Here is a 16593-nt window from a genome sequence, read left to right as displayed (position 1 = left end):
ACATCCTCTGTCACTAGGTTCCCTCCCTCATTCAGCAAGGGGCCCACAGTTTCCTTGACTTTCTTCTTGTTGCTAACATACCTGAAGAAACCCTTCTTGTTACTCCTAACATCTCCGGCTAACTGCAACTCCAAGCGTGATTTGGCCTTCCTAATTTCACTCCTGCATGCCTGAGCAATACTTTTATACTCCTCCCTGGTTATTTGTCCAATCTTCCACTTCTTGTAAGCTGTTTTTTTGTGTTTAAGACGAGCAAAGATTTCACTGTTAAGCCAAGCTGGTCGCCTGCCATATTTACTTTTCTTCCTACACATCGGGATGGTTTGTTCCTGCAACCTCAATAAGGATTCTTTAAAATATAGCCTGCATTCCTCGACTCCTTTCCCCGTCATGTTATTCTCCCAGGGGATCCCACCCATCAGTTCCCTGAGGGAGCCAAAGTCTGCTTTTCTGAAGTCCAGGGTCTCTGTTCTACTGCTCTCCTTTCTTCCTTGTATCAGGATCCTGAACTCGACCATCTCATGGTCACTGCCTCCCAGGTTCCCATCCACTATTGCTTCCTCTACTATTTCTTCCCTGTTTGTGAGCAGCAGGTCAAGAAGAGCTTTTCCCCTAGTTGGTTCCTCCAGCACTTGCACCAGGAAATTGTCCTGGATTGTCTGTGCACTGCTGTATTGCTCTCCCAGCAGATATCAGGGTGATTAAAGTCACCCATGAGAACCAGGGCCTGTGATCTAGCAACTTCTGTTAGTTGCTGGAAGAAAGCCTCGTCCACCTCATCCCCCTGGTCTGGCAGGGGGATGACTGAGTTAGGGGATAAAAAGAATGCTGCAGAGAGGCAGACTGGGAGGAGCAAGTTAGAGCAGGGCAGCCCAGAAAGAGTCCGGCAGAGGAGCCTAGGGCAGGGCCACAAGGAGAGTGGCATGAGGGGAGTTAGTGCCTACAATGATTACTCCCAGGTTGGGGCCGGAAAGAGAATGGCTGGGAAGCTATCTGAAACCTTGGGAAAGAAGGTAAGGCCCAGCAAGAGCAGATATAGACTATGAAAAGACTGTGGATACCCTGGGATGGGGGAGGGAGAGGGGCTAGAAAGAATAATAGAAATGTAGGGTTGGAAGGAACCTTAGTAGGCTGTCTGGTCCAGCCTCCTGCACTGAGGCAGGACCAGGTATACCTAGAACATGATTGTCTAACTTGGTCTTAAAAACTTGTAATAATGGGGATTCTACAACCTCCCTTGGAAGCCAATGCAAGTATTTAACTATCCTTTTCATTAGAAAGTTATTCCTAATATCTAAGCTATATCTAATATATTTCCTTTGCTGCCTATTACTTCTGGTCTAATCTTCAGTCAACATGTAGAACAACTGATAACCATCCTCTTCACAACAGCACTTTACTTATTTGAAGACTTATTCAGTCCCTCCTCAGTCTTCTTTTCTCAAGACTAAACATGCCTAGTTTTTTTAGCCTTTCCTCATACGTCAGGTTTTCTAAACCTTTTATCATTTTTGTTGCTCTCCTCTGGATTCTCTTCAATTTGTCCACTTAGGTTCCACCAGTGCTGAGTCGAGTGGAACAATTACCTCCCATGTTTTACATACCACACTGCTGTTAATACACCCAAGAATGATTTTGCCTTTTTCACAACAGCATCACACTGTTGACTCTCATTCAATTTGTGATCCACTATAAGCCCCAGTTCCTTTTCAGCAGTACTAGTGCCTAGCCATTTTGTAGTTGTGAATTTGATTTTTCCTCCCTAAGCATAGTACTTTGCACTTGTCATTACTGAATTTCATATTGTTGATTTCAGACTAATTCTTTAATTTGTCAAGGTCTTTTGAAGTCTAATCCTGTCCTCCAAAGTGCTTGCAACCAGACATGCCAAACCCGTGAAAAAAACACAGAAATTGGGTTTGCTTTTGGCTTTATTGGCTTGTGAGCTGCTTGTTGGTTAGTTTTTGACTTGTAGCTTGTTTGGCTTGTTGCTTGTTGTAGCCCGTTCCTTTTTTTTTTTTTTTTTTTTTTTTGATAGGCTCCCAGCAAGCAGGGTCAAGGGAGGAGAGAAGCAAGGGTGCACAGCGGGCCCACCACAGTCCCAGACTGCACTCCAGGGGATCTAGTCACATGGAGTGTTGAGATTCTTGGGTATTGGCTTGTTTTGGCCCTTTTTTGAAATGGGATTAGCTTGATTTTTGGTTTATTGTGAAAGTTGGGGTGCTTATTTACTGCGTGAAAGTTGGCAACTGTACTTGCAACCCTCCCAGCTTGGTGTCATCTGCAAATTTAATAAACATTGTCTCTAGTCCAGTATCTAAGTTATTAATGAAAGTATTGAATAGTATAAGACCTAGGACAGACCCATGTGGTGCCCCAGTAAATACATCTTCCCAGTTTGACAGTGAACCATTGATAACTACTGTGAGTAGTCTTTCAACCAGCTATGCACCCACCTTATAGAAATTTCATCTAGACCACATTTCCCTAGTTTGCTTATGAGACTGTTATGTGGGACCTTGTCAAAAGCCTGACTAAAATCAAGCTACAATCTGTCTACTGCGTCTCCCCACTTCCATTAGGCCAGTAACCTGTCAAAGAAGGAAATTAGGTTGGTTTGCCATGATTTATTCTTGACAAATCCATAATAAGTATTACTTATAATCCTATTATCCTCTAGGTGTTTACAAACCGATTGTTTAATAATTTGTCCTGTATCTTTCCAGATATCAAAATTAGGCTGACAGGTCTATAATTCTCTGGGTCCTCTTTGTTCCCTCTTTAAAGATAGGTACTGTGTTTGCCCTTCTCTAGTCTTCTGGGACTTCACCTGTCCTCCATGAGTTCTCAGAGATAATCACTAATGATTCTGAGAACTGCTTCAGGTAGTTCCTTAAATATCGAGAGTGAATTTCATCAGGTCTGCTGACTTGAATACATCTAATTTATCTAAATATTTTTTAATCTGTTCTTTCCCTACATTGGTTTGTGTTCATTCTCCCTTGTTAATATCAATTGTGTTAAGTATCTGATCAGAATTTACCTTTCTGTGAAGACAGAAGCAATCACTGGGAATTTACAAAAAGACTGTGATTATCCTGGGATGGGAGGATATCATTTTGGTTGACTTTCATTTATGAAGGAACACTGAGGGCCTGTGCCCAGTACCAGGGAGTCTATTAGACTCATAGACTTTAAGGTCAGAAGGAACCATTGTGATCATCTAGTCTGACCTCCTGCACATCACAGGCCACAGAATCTCACCCATCCACTCCTGTAATAGACCCATAGCCTCTGGCTGAGGTACTGACGTCCACAGATCATGATTTACAAGACTTCAAGTTACAGAGACTCTACCATTTACTCTAGTTCAAACCAGCCAATAATGCAGAGAAGAAGGGGTTGACAGAGAACTTTAAGTTGTGACATTAAGGTTTGCTTTAAGATTGTGGGAAGAGTTATTTAGAATACTAACAAATAAACATGCAGCAGGGGTGCTTTTTATGTTAAAAAGGTGCCAGTGGAGTAACTGCTGAGACCCTCCTGGAGAGAATATAAGAACATAAGAAAGGCCATAATGGGTCAGACCAAAGTTCCACCTAGCCCAGTATCCTCTCTTCCAACAGTAGCCAATTGCCAGGTGCCCCAGAGGGAATGAACAGAACAGGTAATCATTAAGTGATCCATCCCCTGTCGCCCATTCCCAGCTTCTGGCAAACAGAGGCTGGGGACACCATCCCTGTCCATCTTGGCTAATAGCCATTGATGGCCCTATCCTCCATGAATTTATCTAGTTCTTTTTTGAATCCTGTTATAGTCTTGGCCTTCACAACATCCTCTGGCAAGGAGTTCCATAGGTTGACTGTACGTTGTGTGAAGAAATACTTCCTTTTGTTTGTTTTAAACCTGCTGCCTATTAATTTTATTTGGTGACCCCTAGTTCTTGTGTTATGAGGAGTAAATAACACTTCTTTATTTACTTTCTCCACACTAGTCATGATTTTATAGACCTCTATCATACCCCCCCTCAGTCATCTCTTTTCCAAGCTGAAAAGTCCCAGCCTTACTAAACTCTCCTCATATGGCAGCCGTTCCATACCAATAATCATTTTTGTTGCCCTTTTCTGAACCTTTTCCAATTCCAATATATCTTTTTTGAGCTGGGGTGACCACATCTGCACATAGTAATCAAGATGTGGGCATACCATGGATTTATATAGAGGCACACTGGTATTGATTTTATTTATTTATTTCACTGCTCTACAGCCAAAATGCTTCTGAAATAAATGTAGTCAAACTTTACTAATTCTGGATCACTGAGAACGAAAATGATGCTTAAAATTGTTGATTGGCTCTAGTTTTCAAGTTATGCTATTGGGTCAGTATATACGACCCTTGACTTGGGAATAGCAGAGGATAAGTGGGCAAATGGAGCCCATCAATGCTTGCAGACTATTGCTGGACAGTGACAAGAGATGCTCCATTTAATGAATACAAGAGACAAGCCAAGAAGCGCCGAGTAGACACTGAATAGGACTAAACTATGTACATAATAGTTTTTTGCCTTTTGTTTCATAATAAATTTTAGTTATATAACCCTTTTGCTGATTTTTAAAGTGTTACATAAACAGGTGAAATATTATCATGTAAAGCAACCATAAACACATGAAAAGACCTAGGTTTACAATTTATGATTAAAACTCTACTATCTACACAATATACATAGACATAAAATGTAAAAACTTAAATAACTTAGAAACAGTAGCCAATCAGTTGTTTTAATTGTCATATTTGAATTCAGCACATCAAAATACATAATAAATAGCACATTTTATCTCTGAAGCAGACGACTTCTCAAAAATTGTAGACCAGTGTTTTCTGTCTTACTATCGATCCCTTCCTTAATGATTCCCAACATTCTGTTCGCTTTTTTGACTGCTGCTGCACATTGAGTAGATGTTTTCAGAGAACTATCCACAATGACTCCAAGAGCTCCTTCTTGAGTGGTAACAGCTAATTTACACCTCATCATTTTATATGTATAGTTAGGATTAAGTTTTCCAATGTGTATTACTCTGCATTTATCAACATTGAATTTCATCTGCCATTTTGTTGCTTCGTCACCCAGTTTTGAGAAATCCTTTTGTAGCTCTTTGCAGTCTGCCTGGGACTTAACTATCTTGAGTAGTTTTGTATCATCTGCACATTTTGCCACTTCACTGTTTACCCCTTTTCCCAGATCATTTATGAATATGTTGAATAGGACTGGGCCCAGTACAGACCCCTGGGAGACACCACTATTTACCTCTCTCCATTCTGAAAACTATTTATTCCTACCCTTTGGGCATAGCTGTGGTCTGCTGGGCTGCACTTGGAGACAAAGACATATGTTAAGAACTTACAAACAATTATTTTTAAGTTTTAAGTTCAAATATTATGTGAAAAATATTTTTTCTGTGCTGTTGACATTTTAGAAAATGTTGTCTTCACATTAATCACAGAGGGCTCCAAAGGAAAATCTCTTTCTTGTGTAAAGTTAGGAGTTGTGAACATTAGGCTTAGAATGAAACTCCAATCACACTTTCAACTACTGACTTGTGACCAGCACCTGCAGTAGAGGAAATTTTCTTTGCCTGTTATTTTTCATTCTTTGAGATCTTCTGTAGCAGGCTAGATGTTCGGGTTATAGTTCCAAGGATCTGACTGGTTTAAAAGACTGAAGACAGAATAACATCTTAGTATTCATGTATGATAGGAACTGAAATACACAAGATAATGATGTAGGACCATAGACAAGACATCTCATCTAATTTTACTATTCTGTAAAATAGACATTATGAAAATTGGTGCTTTTAAAGCACTCTGAATTCCTGTGATTAAAGGCTCTATAGCAGTACAAAATTATTGGTGATGGGAGAGATTCTCTTTGAGGATCCAGTTCTCCCAGGAGCTGAGTGTCCTCTCCTACACAACACTCCTCCAGAGGTGCTCAGTACCTCATAGGATCAGGCCCTTAAAGAGATGTGGTTAATAAAGTCATATAAATGTCTTCTAGACATTTCTGTACATCACATCTATTTTCACAGATCAATATAAAAAATACTATTTGGTTTTAGGATAAGTACGGTATATTTAATTTAAAACACTTCTCTCTCAAGTGTCCAGCTTGAAGAAAAAAAAAGACAAACATTAAGCCTTCAAAACTCTTTACTGCTAATATTCACCTATCTAGAACAAAAATCTATAAGCACAGACCAAGAAGAAAAAGCAGCCCAAGAATGTATGCTCTTCAACTTTAAAGTAGTTGTAAATTCAGTTTCCATCACAAAATTTGTTTTAATGTATCCAAGGACAATACTTAACATTCATATTTTCCTCAGAAACTATAAATATTAGTTTTATTCCCTATATATATTTGTTTTATTCACAAGGACCAACAACATTTCTAAATGGAGGCGTTATAATGTTCACATATATTACAAAATTGTGTTCTGAGCTGGATAAAAAATGGTTACTCACCTTCTCATAACTGTTGTTCTTCGATATGTGTTACTCATATCCATTCCAATTAGGTGTGTGCGCGCCACGTGCACAGTCATTGAAAAGTTTTTCCCCTAGCAGGATCTGTTGGGTCGGCTGTGGAGCCCCCTGGAGTGGCGCCTTTATGGCACTCAATATAGGACCCTGCCGACCCAGTGCATCCTCAGTTCCTTCTTGCCAGTTACTCGAACAGAGGGGAAGGAGGGTGGGTTTGGAATGGATATGAGCAACACATCTCAAAGAACAACAGTTATGAGAAGGTGAGTAACCGTTTTTTCCTTCTTCGAGTGATTGCTCATATTGATTCCAATTAGATGACTCCCAAGCCTTACCTAGGCGGTAGGGTCAGAGTTATGGAATCGCTGATTGGAGCACTGCTCTGCCAAAAGCTGCATCATCTCTGGCATGCCGGATGGTGTAATGAGAGGTGAACGTATTTACCGAAAACCAAGTTGCTGCCCTGCAGATTTCTTGTATCTGGACTTGGGCTACGAATGCTGCTGATGAGGCCTGAGCCATCGTGGAGTGTGCTGTAAGAGCTGGGGCTGGTGTTTTGGCCAGTTCAGAGCATGTGCGGATGCATGACATGATCCAGGAAGTTATTCTTTGAGATGAGATCGGGAGTCCTTTTATCTGGTCTGCCACCTCTATGAACAACTGGTTCAACTGTCTGAATGGCTTAGTGCACTCAATGTAGAAGGCTAGGGTTCGCCAAACATCCAGGGAGTGTAGCCTCTGCTCACAGCTACTGGCATGAGGTTTAGGATAAAAAACAGGCAGGAAAATGTCCTGACTAGTGTGGAAGTGTGACACAACCTTAGGAAGAAAGGCCAGGTGAGGTCTGAGTTGCACCTTATCCCTGTGGAAAACCATATAAAGTAGGTCTGAGGTAAGGGCCTTTAACTCAAACACCCTCCTTGCTGATGTAATGGCGACCAGAAAGGTTACCTTCCACAACAAACAGAGAAGGGAGTAAGTCATCAGTGGTTCAAATGGGGGCCCCATTAGCCTAGAGAGGACCAGGTTAAGGTCCCACGTGGGAAGAGGCTGTCTGATTTGGGGATGTAGCCATTCCAGACCCTTAAGGAACCAACCAACCATAGGGTTGGTGAAGACAGAGCGTCCAGATGCTCCCATGTGGAAAGCCGAGATAGCAGCAAGGTGTACCTTTATGGAGGACTCTGCCAGGCCTTGCTGTTTCAGCTGATTGACCTAGCCGCAGGGCTGAGTCATGAAGAGGACAATGCAGTTCCTGGAGTGGGAGAGGGACTGCAAATCAGAGAGTGTGATGGCGTGCGACCACAGGATGTGGTGTTAGCCTCAAGAGCTAATCCCCAGTGACCAGGAGGAGGCACCATACCTGCAGTGAGTATTGCAGTTCTATGACACCACCAAAAGGCAAAGTGATTAGTTCTTTGTGCATCTGACAGCAACACTGAAGTTGCAAGCAACCAATTACCTATTACAGCTGCATGGGAGTGTGCTTTAATAATTCACTCTGAAGCATCCTCAAACGTTTTAAACTACTGTTTTGGAAGTTATCATGGAGCACAAGGATTCTCTTATTCTGGCCAGAGGAACCAACAATTTATTATTTTTCAAAGCATGAAACGTTACATAGGTCCAGTTGCTTTAAAATAGTTGATTTTGAATGATAAACTACTTTTATGTAAGTCCATTTGGCAAGAAATTAATGGTTTTTTTAATTTCTAATTGCAAAATGTCACACCTCTGACTGTTCATGGGCACAATTCTAGAATCTGCAACTTGAACTGAGAAAATGAATTGTTACCTAGCAGAAAAGGAAGAGTGACAGAAAGTGTGAAGATATAATTATTTTACAAATATTTTTGGCAGTGGTAGATCAGGAAATACTCCCAGGAGTCATTCTTAGCACATAGATCATACACTTTGTGCAACTATGTTCATTTTGTATCTTTTTTAATCAAAAGTCACATAGTACTAAGTCAAATGCCCTACAGAAATCTAAGTATATTACACCAATACAAACACCTTTATCAACCAAACTTGTAGTCTCATCAAACTTGAACTCATCACTCTTCTATAGTAAACTGAGATGTAAATTCCATCTAAAATATAGAAGTTTTATGTTCAGACTTCAGTATTTAACTCTGATGTCTTGGTGGACTTTTTAAAAAAAAATCTATCCACAAAATTATCAACATAAAAGTGAACACACCCACACACCATCGAAGAACAATCTTGTTCTAACCTTTTATCACATTAGGAAAAATAGGAGGTACAGAGTGAGCCATTTTCAATCTAATGTGCTGATTTAGCTGCATTTGGTTTCTTATTCCATTCTAGTTCAACACTTGTGTAATATTACGGTAGTTGAACTCATTTTTTGTTTAAAACAGGCAAGACTGCAGTTTGAAATATTCTTACATTTCCTTTGTTACAGTTGGGTAAAAAGGGGATCCCCCACATTTTTTTAATGTAATGTATCTAAATTCTCCTATTTTCTGCTCTTGCTCTTCTATCATTGCTGAAGCCAGAAAAATCTCATTAAAATTTGTCTCTACAGTGCTCTTCTGGACTTGCAAAACAGTTTAGTCTATTATTTGTTTAATGTTAGAGGACATGAAATTACATGATCAGTTAAATTAGAAATAAAATAATAATAGAAAAATGCAACAATTCAGGATTAGGAGCAGACATGCCAAGCCCGCAAAAAGAAAAACCACAAAAAACTGGGCTTGTTTTTGGCTTAATTGGCTTGTGAGTTGCTTGTTGGCTAATTTTTGGCTTGTAGCAGCTTGTTGCTTGTTGTAGCTTGTTGCTTTTTTTTTTAATCAGCTTCCAGCAAGCAGGGGCAAGGGGAGGAGAGAGTCAAGGGTGAACAGTGGACCCACCACAGTCCCAGACTGCATGCCGGGGGGATCTAGAGTGCTGGGGTTCTTGGGGATTGGCTTGTTTTGGCTTTGTTTTGAAATGGGATTAGCTTGATTTTTGGTTTATTATGAAAGTCGGGGTGCTTATTTACTGCGTGAAAGTTGGCAACTGTGGTTAGGAGGACACTTTCACTGGCTGCAGATAAACTCAAAAATGCCTGTTGCAGGGTTTCTGGCACCTGCCTCTAAAACAACTGCCCCCCGTTTGAGACAGACAGTGATCTTGAGGCACCATGGTCCTATTGAGTACGGTAACTCCCCAGGGAGAATAAAAATGAATGATTAAAAAAAAAAAATAAAAAAGTTGGATTTTTTTTTAAATTGGATTTTTTTGATAAAACGCTTTTTGAGGAAAAAACCTATGTAAAGATAGTTTATATTAAGATACATTATAGCTCAAAGATATCTCATCATGGAATAGGGATTATAAATTCTAATTCTATAGTATGAAACAATATATTCATGTAATGTTTAAGAAAAGTTTTGTAAATGAGTTCCAATAGTTCATGGATTAGGGACCCAATTTTATGGGGTTCCAGGGGATTCTGTATAGATTATTTAGGTTAATCTTTCTATCTACCCAATGGGACTCAGAGCTCAATCTAGAAGATACCATCAGAGATGCTTAAGTTTTGCAGTTCTCAAACTCTGGATTTGTGTCTCCAGAGATAACACGCTTGTTAACAGCAAAACATGTTTTTAAATAAATAAATAATATATAGAGGTGAGAAATAACAGACCTCAACCCTACTGTCCCTCTGCAAATTTGTGTACACAGAGTCAATCCCTTACCTCTCTCTAAAAGTGAAAAGTTTCAATAAATTCAATTAACAGAAGATTGTTGGGGGTGGAATAGATCTGGACAAGCAGATAAATGTGAGAAGGGAGGGACAGGCAGTAGAAACAAAAGTGAAACTGTTTGAGCACCATATTCCAGAAGACTTGAGGTCTTTCTGAGTGTAGCCTTCATTGATTTGAGATCCACCATACCATTCTCTCACTAGAAGGGAAAACCTATAATGGCAGCAGGCCATAAGAGACTCAGTTTGGGAATATTTTAATGAAGTTCCTCTACCTGTGGGTAAGGCAGGCATACGTGCAAAATGCAAACAGTGCAACAAAGAAATGCAAGGCCTGGTTGCCCGAATAAAACATCATCATGAGAAGTGTTCCTTTTCAGGAGGAAGCTGCGCTGAAGATGAAAAACATGTCTGAACATGCAGGACCTTCAGGTTGGTAAACTATTTTATTTCATACTTCTTTCTTAAGGACTGCCTGTCTTCCTTCTGGACTATTCTTGAATTCTCATGTTTGAGCAAAAACTATAGTTGTTACTCTGTGGTACTATCATTTCAGATGAAGTTGTGATAAAAAATAAATAGCTAAAATAGGCAGATCTTCCTTTTACAATTTCACCTTTAAAGTAGTACTGAGTGCCAGTGAATGCAATGAGTAATACTAAATGAGCGGTGTACTAATAATTAAATAATTGCATAGACCTATTTTGTTTAAGAGAATCCATTCTCAACAAACAGGATTCTGAAGACTATCCACCTTTAAGATCACCATCAATTTCTATAGTTTCAGAGTTATCTGTCAATGATAGTGTTTCAGTCACATCATGTATGTCACATTGCTACAGGTGATATACTATGGCTAAAAGAAAAAAAAAATCTCCATCATCCAGAAACAACCATAGATAAGTTTGTGATAAGAACCAACAGATTACAAAAAGAGGTAATTGATGAAAAAATTGCCCAGTTTCTTTATGCAACAGACTCTTCTTTCCATATGATTGAGAACCCACACTTCATTAATATGGTTTAGTCATTAAGACCAGGATACAGTCCACCCAACAGAGCAGATGTCACAGGCAAATTGCTGGATAAAGTGTATGAAAGAGAAAGTGAGCAGTATGCAAAAGGTCTAGAGGGTAAAATTGTTAACCTGAGTCTTGATGCGTGAAGCAATGTCCACAATGATCCTGTTGTATGTGCTTGTGTGACAACAGAAGGAAATGTCTTCCTTACAGAAACAATTAATACATCAGGAAATGCACCCACAGAATACTTACAAGAAGTAGCAGTAAATCTATAACAAACTGTGGAAAAATTGGTCACAGACGATGCTGCAAATGTATCCAAGATGAGAAGAAATTATTTAGAAGAGAGTCCCAAGCTAATAACATGCCTTTGCAGTGCTCATTTGATGAGCCTCCTACCCAAAGACTTCAAGTGTTCCAGAAATAAAGGCTAATGTTGTTGAAATTGCAAAATACTTCCGTAACAACCACTTTGCAGCAGCTGCTCTGAAAAAAGTGGAAGGAACCAAGCTAACTCTCCCACAAGACGTGTGATGGAACTCAGTAGTGGACTGTTTTGAGCACTATATCAAGAACTGGCATAATCGGATGACAGTTTGTGAACAAAATTGTGAAAAAATAGATGGCACTGTCACAGCCAAAATTTTCAACATTGGGTTTAAGAGAAATGTTGAACACCTGCTGAGTACCCTGAAGCCTATTTCTGTAGTCTTGAACAAAATGCAGGGAAATAGCTGTTTTATTGCTGACGCTGTTGAAATTTGGAAGGAACTGAGTGAGATCTTAAAAAGAGAAATATGCAATGACAGAGTTAAATTACAAGCATTAAAAAAACAAATGGGACAAGCACTATCTCCAGCTCATTTTCTTGCAAATATTCTCAATACTTGATACCAGGGTCAAACCTTAACCACTGAAGAAGAGGATTTGGCTATGACATGGGCATCCAGCAATCATCCCTCCATAATGCCAACTATAATAAACTTCAGAGCTAATGGTGAACCATTCAAGAAATATATGTTTGCTGATGATGTTTTAAAGAAAGTCAAACCAGTGAACTGGTGGAAGTCACTTAAGCACTTGGATTCAGAGACTGTTGAAGTGATAATCTCACTTTTAACAGCAATAGCTTCTTCTGCCGGTGTAGAACGAATAGTTTCTTCCTTTGGACTAATTCATTCCAAATTGAGAAATCATTTGGGACCTGAAAAAACAAGAAAGCTTGTTTTTCTTTCCCAGATTATGAACAAATAGGAAAATGAAGGTGAAGACGACTGAGTTAGCTGCAGAAGCCAATATTTTAAGTTTCTCATATTGACCTGGCTGACATAGTCAATTTAATTTTTGTTTTTAAAAAAATATTTCATTTAACTATTTTAATTAAAAACAATTTTAACAAAAACAAACCTGATTTTAAAAATATTGAATGTTTAACTAAATTTAAAAATCGTATGCTTTTTTTGTTAAAATATTATGTTTGCCATTGAAGAAAAACATCCAGAATACATAACATTGTTTTAGTTAAATAAAACAATTTAAATATCTGTTTATTAATACAGCATGGCAAGAAAATCCTCCAAATATTAATGATTAACCTGTTGAATTGGAGATAGTTCACCTCTGTAACGATGCTGCCTCTGGCGGGAAACAACTGAGAGTATCAATTCAGGACAAATTGCTTAGAGCAGGGCAGTCACAGACCCAGGCTGGTGGTTCTCCACCTCTAAGGCACACCAAACCAGCCAAACAGAGAGGACTTTGGTTTCACCCTACTGGCTAACCATACGTCGTACAAGCAATACCTCTGTGCTTTGAACATCTACACAGACGCTCTTTTCCCTGCTTGTTTGTGAATTTACCACCAGCAGCAACTTAGAGACTGGATTCTGTTTTAAAGCAATACTAAACCAATTCAAAGTACCTAAGGGTGAGAGTTTGCTTGCTTTCCCCTGCATTCTTAAGCATTCAGCCATAAAACTGTTCTGCTCTGAAACACCAGTAACCAGATCTGTCCTTAGACCCTGAAGCACAGACTGCTTACTTAAAGAATCTCAATGGAGACATTCCTCTCTCAACAACCTTGTCTCCACAATAAACTGGTTAAGCACAACCACTTGGTTATACGGCTGTTCAACTTAATAGCTTTTACATCATCTGAGCCCTTCTTAAAGCTATCCACACCTTGCATAGCTTAGGAAAGTCAGTGGATCCATACACAACAGAAAATTTCTGGCTGTTAGAAACTGAAATTTCTTTGATTAAATCACTTCCACACCCTTCAGTTGCAGTAAACTGCTTGCAAAGACTACCATGAGGATTCCTTTCCCTAGGAGCTTCTCCCCTCACAGAAATTCTGCCCTTACCCTCTTCACCTAGGGCTTGCTCTAAAGGAACACTTTCCTGAGCAACAATAGATTCTTTCTGGGTCTCACATACATCCAGGATTACCTTTGGCTCATCAGGCAGATTTCTACACAATCCCCGTTCAGTCAAATGCATAGACTTACTAGATAAAAGGTTAGAGGTACTCTCTTTCCCTCTGCAACTTTCCTCACAGTCACTGGCGACATGCAAATTGGCAGGCTCAACATACACAAGTTTAGGAATTATTTCCACCTTGTTGCAAGTTTCCACACTATCAGTGGGTAATACAATCAAATTACCTTTAGGCTCTCCTTGTTCCATGGCGAGGGTATCAACTTGATTAGACAGAGTTGCTACACCCTTTCCCAGCAACACATTAACAACAGGCAAAAAAAATATAAGCACCAGAATTGTTTGGTCTCTGGGACTTTGCCATGACACTAACTGGAAGCAACCTAGTTACACTGCCATTCTCCCTGGCAGACAGAAATCCCCTGCATCCCTCACACGCCCTCAGCCCCCTGCCCTGACCCCCGCACCTCCTCACACCTCCCCAGTCCCATGCCCTGACTCCTGCACTCCACACACATACACAGCCCCCTCCCACACCCTATGCCCTGACTCATGAAACCCCCCCCCACATCCCCCCCCATCCTGAGCACCAAACGAGAGCTCCTGCACACACCCCATTCCCACCTGCACCCCTCGCACCAAAGAGAAGCTACCCCAGGTAAGTGCTCCACACCCCAACCTCCTGCCCCAAACCTGAGCCCTGTCCCTCACCCTAGCTCCTGCCCAGACCCTGCACCCCAACTTTTTTTTTTACAATATTTAGAAAGATCATTAAGTGGTCCATCGAGACCCTCCTCAATGTTCAAGTGGTCTGTTGAAAAATAAGTTAGACTACAAGAACAATCAAGGTACCTCACTTTATTTCCATTTACTTGCTATTACTTATAGGAGGAAGATGAAGAAAAAAAGAATGAAAAGTGGGGGTGGGGGGGAGATGAGAGAGAGTGTTCTTTTTCTTGGCTGGGTCCCTAGGAGGGGCCCCAAAAAATGAAGCTGAGCACAGGGCCAGGGGACCCCATTAACTCTAAATCCACCACTGGCTGTCACGTCACCTAGGCAGGGGATACTGTGTCAGCTGATCCCCACAGTCGCCAACCTACCTGGGCAGTACAGCAGACACGGCCCTGCCCATTAGCTCCTCTCCACTCCCTAGCCCACCCACCCACCCAGAGGTGAAAGTAAACCGGTACGGTACTTCTGTGACAGTGATTTAAAGGGCCTGGAACTCCAGCCCCTGTGGGGAGCCCCAGGCCCTTTAGAGCGTCACCCAAGACCCGCTGCCGGAGCTTCAGCGGTGCTACCCCAGCAGCGGCAGGGCTCCAGCAGCACTTTAAAGGGCCCGGGACTCCCCGCAGTGGCAAGAGCACCGGGCTCTTTAAATCTCTGCCTGAGCCCAACTGCTGGAGCCCCGGGGCCCCAGCAGCCAGGCTCCGGCAGAGATTTAAAGGGCCGGGGTAGCGGTGGCAGGGCTCCCGTGGTGATTTAAAGGGCCCGGAGTTCTGAAGCGGCTGGAGTCCTGGGCCCTTTAATTCGCCCCTGGTAGCTCCGGGGTGATTTAATGGCCCTGGGGCTCCCAGCCACAGCCGGAGCCCCAAGGCCTTTAAATCTTGAAAGACCATGCCTCTTCCTGTTGAGGCCACAGCCCTGCTCAGGACTCCAGCATACCGGTAAGTCCTTTAAGTTACTTTCACCCCCACACCCACCCCTTGCTTCCCACCGCTTAAGGCTTAGCCCTCTCACTTTTAAAAATGATTGTTTGCCCCTCCCCTCCTCAGGCTTTTCTGGCACCCCTGTTGCCAGGTATCCAGTTTTGGACTGGAAACTCCAGTAGAAAGTGGGACCTGGGTGTCCGGTTAGCAGTGCTGACTGAAAACTAAAAGTCCAGTTATAGGAGTAACCACATTACCCTCCGCTCCTCGCACTCCCAACACCCACCCCAGAGGGCTGGAAGAGAACCTGTCCTGCTGCTGCTGGATGTCTTTGTTCTCCAACACCTTCAGTTGGCACCTTGCAGGGGAGGGGCCCAGGCCATCAGCTGCCAGGAGACAGGGTGTCAGCCATTCTCTGTGCAGACAGCATCACACCTGCCTAGCGCTCTGCAACAATCACACACCCTTATCCCACCACCTAGATACTTAAGAAATGCATAGGGGAAACTGAGGCACCCACACAGTATTCAGAGAAAACATTAAGAACATTCCCACTTTGTCACACTGGAGGAGGGGCAGCTCAGTGCAGAGAGAGATGAAGAGAATGAGCTAGAACCAGGGAGAAGGTAGGTACCCGCTCTATGTGGGCAGGCACGCGGGGGGGGGGGGGGAGAATCCTGTTTACCCCCTCCCCAGCCCTGCTGCGCTTGCAGTTTACCTCTGGCCCCTCCCTTGGTCCAGGGACCAACCCTAGCTCCCGCCCCACTCTGCTTTTGCCTCTGGCCCCTTTTACCATCATTCCCCAGGGGGGCCCACAAATATGTTTGGAGCCAGGCCCACAAAAAGTTAATCCAGCCCTGGTAACAGGTAAGGTATAGGGACACTCATCTTCCACTGTTCTTGCCTTCCCAAACTTCTGATTAGACAAAGCCATCAGCTCACAAGGTTGCCTAGGCTCATCCAGACTTTCTTTGTCCTTCTCTCCCTTCAAAAATCTACCCTTTTCTTCCTCAGCTAGGGCTTTAACCTGACCATCCATTTTAATCTGCTCCTGAGAAACATTTTCCTGACCAATGAGTTCTTTCTGTGCTTGATCTAATTCCAAATTCACTTCTGAGACATTAGACAGACATTCAGAAACTTCCCTCACAGACAAACAGCTATTTGCCACCTTTCCCAGGTTAGTGTCCCCCTCCCCCGGTCATAGCATAATGGGTAAATACATAAAACT

The 16593-nt window shown here is 41.8% G+C and overlaps 1 protein-coding gene across 6 annotated transcripts in view; it reads right to left on the bottom strand.

The window, feature by feature from the left end:
* The window catches only part of REC114 (REC114 meiotic recombination protein), a 133227-nt gene that overhangs the window by 104155 nt on the left and 12479 nt on the right, over window positions 1–16593 (bottom strand). The gene's annotated exons all lie outside the window — the stretch shown is intronic.

This window comes from Mauremys mutica, chromosome 11 (genome assembly GCF_020497125.1).
Source record: "Mauremys mutica isolate MM-2020 ecotype Southern chromosome 11, ASM2049712v1, whole genome shotgun sequence".
Taxonomy (NCBI): domain Eukaryota; kingdom Metazoa; phylum Chordata; order Testudines; family Geoemydidae; genus Mauremys; species Mauremys mutica.
This window is presented reverse-complemented; position numbering and strand designations above follow the sequence as displayed.